The following is a 6542-nucleotide window of genomic DNA, read 5'->3' as shown; positions in this document are numbered from 1 at the left end:
TCCAGGACCACAATTGTTAATCCACTTATTAGGGCATGATCCTTAGAATCTAATCACCTCTCCAAGGTCCCACTTTATAATTGCCATAATAGGATTTCCCACCCTTGTCACAGTGGGACGCAAGCCTCTGACACATTAAACTTTAAATTCAATCCACTGCAATGTTTTAATGGTGGTTGTGGGCGTGATTCTGAGGCTTTAAAAGGAGAACGAACATGTGACAGTCTCTCTCTGTCTCTGCTCCACCATTCTCACCATGTGACACCTTGCATTGCTGTATAGTCACCTCACCAGATGTGTTCCCCAGACTGTGGGCTTCCCAGCCTCCAAAACCATAAGTAATAAATTCTGTTTTCTTACAAATAACCCAGTTTCAGGTATTTTTGTTATAAGCAACAGAAACAGACTAATACAGGTGGCATCCCAAGAGGTGGCCCCACCCCTTGAAAACCAACAGCTAGCCCTGCCCCCTAGGAATGTGGTTGGAGTGGCCACCCAGATGATCTCCGAATTGCCTTTCAGCTCATTTTTCCCTTTTCTTAAGGACTAGCACATTCTCAATAACTAAAATGTACTAAATGATTTTTATTAAATTTTTTATGTGTGTGGGAAAACATCTCATTTAATTGTGACATTCTAAAATCGTACAAGTGTGTTGACATATTTAGTCTCTTAAAATGACGGGAAAACACCAACCAATCACAGGTTTAATGGGTTTAATAAATTTACCCCTTCAGTTTCCATTTGCAGCACCCACTATTCCTTTGAAACTCCAGACTCGGCAGTGGCCAACAGTAAAATGGAAAGTTCCAGTTATCTGAGCATTCTATTTTGTGGTGGCAGTTGTCCAGAACTGGTACCTCCCCACAGTTTGGAAACTTTAAATTTACCGGTGAAAAAAGCTTTTTCCCCTTCAAGGTGAAGAAAGAAATTCACTCCTCAAAACCCAGTAGATCTGGCTGAGGTCTTTCCTCCTGTCCTATTTCTTCAGGCTTTTGTTTTTGTTTTGTTTTGCAGTGGAGCAAGAGAGACTGAAACCTAACCTGAGTTATGAAAAGCAAGACAGTGATGGCTATAAGGGGAGTAACCAGGAGCAACTGAGATACTCTTTTACCACCCACATCCAATGCATGTGCTTTACAGAAAAACAACAAAAATAACAAATCCACACAATACAACAGGTAGGATTACAAAATCCATTCATCCAAGGGTAGCGGAAGTCAGGAAGGAGAGGGGGGAGGGTAAATGGCAGAGGAGAAAAACAAACTATTCAAATCGGTTCAGGCAGAGGGGCTGGCAAATGCTAGAAAATAGCTGCAGTAAAACCTGTGGTCCTTTCAGACTCACGGTGGTGTTAAAAATCCACATACTGGTGTCAGGACGATTCTACCTTATGTGCACCAGAGACAAAAATTCCAGTTCTTCAGAGGGAGGGGAATATGCAGAGGGCCCTTGGCAGAGTATGTCCTGCCTTCCCTGGTTGGGGGAGGAGAACTGGGACAAGAGCCCCCACAGCCTCCTTCCAATCTCGCTTGTCCCCTCTGGCTGGCAGGCGACTCAGTGGCCAGCAGCAGCCTTCAGTTTGGCAGGACATGGATGTGGTGAAGGAAACTCCTCTGCAGAGGCCGAGCTGCTCAGGGCAGACTGCAGGTAGTCTGCTTTGTGTAAGAGTATATTGCTAAAGAAGACCACCAAGGAGAAGAGGTGTAACTGGAAAAGGTTTGCTTTGCCAGCGGTCTTTGCTTCATAGGCATGGATAATGAGCAAAGAAAGGAGAATAGAGAAGAGGCAGCCATCGTGTATGAGGACCGCACTGCTGTGAGGAAAGCCTAAGGCAAACCACATCCAAAGTAGTAAGGCCCATTCCTTTCTGTTTGACAGCTGCTGTTGCATTTCGATCCCTTTCTTGAACCAACGATATTCGAAGCAGTATAGTGAGTAGAGAAGGGACATATACAGGAGACTAACCAGCTGACCAACAAAATGAATGGCAAAGAGACTCACAAACATCCCCTGGATGATGAAAAAAGCCTGCATCAAAAGATTGAACAGCATGTCAGCAATTATTTTGCTGACACTAGGGAATGAGTGAGGCTTCCACGCTGATACCTCAAATGCCAAGTCAGCTATATCCTGAAACCAAATGGCATTCGCAACTTTGCTAAGCACTGACAAGGGGAGTACCCAAACAGCACTGAAAATTGAGGTGAGGAAGAATTCCAGCCATGACCAAACATCTCCATGCAGTGATAGATCACCAGTAATTCAGGCTGTGACTGACTGAAGCACAGGAATAAACACTTGATAAAACAGGAGGAGACTGAACCAGAGTACTCCACTCCAAGCCCGGCAGTGGAAAATTCTAACAGTTCGTGGCTCACGCGCTTGCCTTTGCTCTGCTCTCTGGGCTGTCCTCTGTGCGGGGACAATACTTGCCCTTCTTGGACGCTGCACCTGTCTTTTGCTGGATTCGAGCAGCTAGCTTTGAGATGGTACAAATACCCCAGCTGGAGTCTTTGATTCCCCTGGCAAGGTCCCGGAGACAGGTTTTGACACTGTCAACCATCTCTTCACCACCCAGACTATCAAAGGAGAGAGAAGCATCCCCAAATCTCTCATCATGAAGGACCCCAGAGCTCCTCTGCCACAGCTCCAGCTGGCCCCGGTCACCTCGGGCCCACTCCGTTCTTCTGCGTCTGGCTCCGGCTCCACCCGGGCCCTCCCCAATTTTTATTAAATCTTACATACATTTTTCATTGTCTCATTTCATCTTCATAATAACCTATTAGGTTAATTATGATTTTATTTTCATCTTATAGATCAAAAAATCAAGGCTGAGAAATGTTAAGTAGCTTTTGCCAGGTCTCAACCAGTGGCGGATTTTGAATTTGAACACGTACTTGACTAGAAATTTCATGTTCTTTTTTTTTTTTTAAAAAGATGACCGGTAAGGGGATCTTAACCCTTGACTTGGTGTTGTCAGCACCACGCTCACCCAGTGAGCAACCGGCCATCCCTATATGGGATCCGAACCCGTGGCCTTGGTGTTATCAGCACCACACTCTCCCAAGTGAGCCACGGGCCAGCCCGAAATTTCATGTTCTTAATCACTGTTTTATTGAATCCACATCTCTAAGCATTTAATTTCCAAAATTGTAAAAACTCTCTCCAGCACCCACTTAAGTAAATATTGCATAGGAATGTCTCAAAAAGACAATAATGGTGACAAATTACGTATCTATAACCTAAATGCTGGGGTTTTTTTAATAAACCTACATGCTGTTAGGAACATAGTGTAATAAGTTATATTTTAGCTTGCAAAAACATTCCTTGTTTCATGAAAGATAACATCACATTTAGTTTCGTGAACTTTTTTTTGTCGTATACCTGAGATGTTTGGTCTCAGGTATTTGTATTAAGGACAGGGATAAACAAATGTGTTTCTGATATCTTCCACTCAAGACAAAAAACAGTTGACTTATAAGACAAACATGAAATGTGTTTGTTTATCAGTACTTAAGAAACTAAGCAATAGCAACTATTAGAATTTATCCATATTATTTAACTTGCTGGAACTTTGACAAGGATTTCATTAAATCTATAGATCAACTTGAAAAGAATTGCAACCTTAACAACATTGAATCTTCTGATCCATGAACATAAAATGTTTCTGTATTTATTTAGGTTTCCTTTTTCTTAGCAATGTTTTGTAATTATCACTGTAAAACTATTGCACTTTTTTTTGTTAAATTTATTCCTAAGTATTTTGTTCTTTGTGATACTAAACAGAATTTTTTTAAATTTTATTTTTAGATTCTCCATTGCTTCAATAGAAATACAATTGATTTTTTATATTGATCATGTGAACTTATGAGGCATGCTTATTAGTTCTAGTAATTTTTTGGTAGATTTTTTCATGTTCAGTGCAATACACAGTTTTTCTTTTTTCCTTTCCAATCTATATACCCTTAACTTCTTTTTCATGCACTAGTACACTGGCTAATATTTTTACAGGAATTTTCTATCTTTCTTCATTGATCTGTTGTATTTTTTTCTTGTGATGTCTTTGACTTTGATATCAGCTTCATAGAATGAGTTGGGAAGTATTCCTTCCTCTTCTTTTTTCTTAAGGAGTTTGTAGTTATAACACCAAGGTCAAAGGTATGGATCTCCATACCAGCCAGCCACCAAAAAAAAAAAAAAAAAAAAAAAGTTAAAAAGTTTGTATTATTACTTCTTCTTTTAAAAATTGATAGAATTCACCATTGGAACTATCTGGACCTGGGCTTTTCTTTGTGTAGATTTATAATTACTGATTCAATTTCTGCTTGTCATAGGGCTATTACTAATTTCTATTTCTTTTTCAGTCAGTTTTGTTAGTTTTTGCCATTCTAGAAACTTGACCATTTCATATACTGTCTAATTAGTTGTCATAAAGTTGTCTATAATATTCTCTTATAATCCTTTTAATTTCTGTAGAATAGTAGTAATTTCTAATTTACTCTTTAATTCCTGATTTTAGTAATTTGTGTCTCTCCTATTATTTTCTTGGTCATTTTAGCTAAACTTTTATTATTTAAACAAAATCTTTTCAAATAAACAACTTTTGATTTCACTGTCTTTCTCTTTTGGTCTGTTCAAATTCCATTTATTTACACTATGATCTTTATTGCTTTTATTGCTTGTTTTTGGTTTAATTTGTTTTTCTTGTTATAGTTTTTTTTAAGATGGAAACTTAGATTACTTACTTGAAAACTTTGTTTTCTAATAGGGTGTTTAAAGTTATAAATTTCCCTTGAAGCAAGGCTTTTGCTACATTCCATAAATTTTTACATGCTGTGTTTTCATTTTCATTCAGCTCAAAATATTTTCTAATTTTTCTTATGATGTCTTTTTTTTGACCCATGAGTGAGTTAGCAGTGTGTTCCTTATTTTCTAAATATTGGGGGATTTTCCATATGTCTTTCTGTTGCTGATTTTTAATTTACTTCTACTGTGGTCAGAAAATTTTCAATAATTTAAATCCTTGTAAATTTATTGAGACTTGTTTTATGAGCTATTCTGGAGAATGTTCCATATGCATTTGAGCAAAATATGTATTCTACTATTGTTGAATGGAGTGTTCTATAGATATTATTAGATATTAGGTTAAGTTGGCTGTGTTGCTCAAGTTTTTTATATCCTTGCCAATTTTCTGTCTAGTTTTTCTATCAGTTATTGAGAGTGGGGTATTGAAACCTCCAACTATAATAGTGGAATTGTTTGCTTCTCCTTTTAGTCTGTCAGTACGTGCTTCACATATCTTAGGGCTCTCTTGTTAGATACATATACATTTATAATATCTTTGTGTGTGTATGTGTGTGCTGGCCAGTACAGGATCCAAACTCTTGATGTTGGTGTTATAACACCATGCTCTAACCAGCTGAACTAATGGTCATCCCTATAATATCTTCTTGATATGTTAACCCTTTTCATCATTATGAAATATACCTCTTTGTCTCTAGCAATGTTCTTTATTATGAAGTCTTTTTTTTTTTTTTTTTTTTCTGTGGCTGGCCAGTATGGGAATCTGAACCAGTGACCTTGGTGTTACAAGGCTGTGCTCTAACCAACTGAGCTAACTGGCCAGCCCTATAAAGTCTATTTTTCTGATATTAATATAGTCACACCAGCTCTATTATGGTTAATATTTAAATAGTATTTTTTATCCTCTTATTTTAAACCTAGTTGTGTTTTTTGAATCTGAAGTGTATCTCTTATAGATAGCAAACAGTTGTATCTTCATCATTTATCCAGTCTATCTCTGCCACCTTATTAGTCTAGTTCATTTACATTTAATGTAATTATTAACGTGGTTGGATTTACCGCTGCCATTTTGACATTTGTTTTCTATGTTTCATGTTTTTCTGGTTTTCTGTTCTTCCTTTATTGTCTTCTTAATGTTAAACAAATATTTTTAGTGCAACATTTTAATTACTCAATTGATTTTTTTATCCATAATTTTTTTGCATTTTTTTTCCTGTGGTTACTTTAGGGAATACAGTATACCTTGTAAGTTATCACAATCTACTTCTGGTTAATGATGGTTTAATTCTAGTAAAGTACAGGAAATTTGCTCTAATATAGCTTTATTTACTCATATACATTACATATTTATATGTTATAAATCCAATAGTAGTGTTAACATTATTCCTTTATACAATCTTAGCTCTTTTAAAGAATTAAGAGAAGATACATTTATTCAGTCTTATATTTACACACTATTTACATTTCTGGTGCTCTTCATTTCTTCCTTTGGACTCAAATTGCCACCTGGTGTTACCTCCTTTCATCCTAAAGTACTTCCTTTAGTGTTTCTTGAAGGCAGGCCAGCCAGCAGAGAATTCTCTAAGAATTTTTTTTATATGGGCATATACTTAGTTTGCCTTCATTTCTTGAAGCATAATTTTCCAGAATATAAAGTCCACTCTTTATTTCTGATAAAATTTGCTATTTTTGCTGAAACATGTGTTTCTTGCTTTTCACCCAAATCAAGCCAGCCC

At 37.1% G+C, this 6542-nt stretch overlaps 1 pseudogene; it reads right to left on the bottom strand.

The window, feature by feature from the left end:
* Nucleotides 1-1557: 1557 nt before the first annotated feature.
* On the bottom strand, nucleotides 1558-2606 carry LOC103607285 (annotated as a pseudogene).
* Nucleotides 2607-6542: the final 3936 nt, after the last annotated feature.

The sequence above is a fragment of the Galeopterus variegatus genome, unplaced genomic scaffold (assembly GCF_000696425.1).
Source record: "Galeopterus variegatus unplaced genomic scaffold, G_variegatus-3.0.2 Scaffold7302, whole genome shotgun sequence".
NCBI classification, from domain to species: domain Eukaryota; kingdom Metazoa; phylum Chordata; class Mammalia; order Dermoptera; family Cynocephalidae; genus Galeopterus; species Galeopterus variegatus.
Note: the sequence above shows the minus strand (reverse complement) of the source record. Positions and strands in the feature narration are given on the sequence as shown.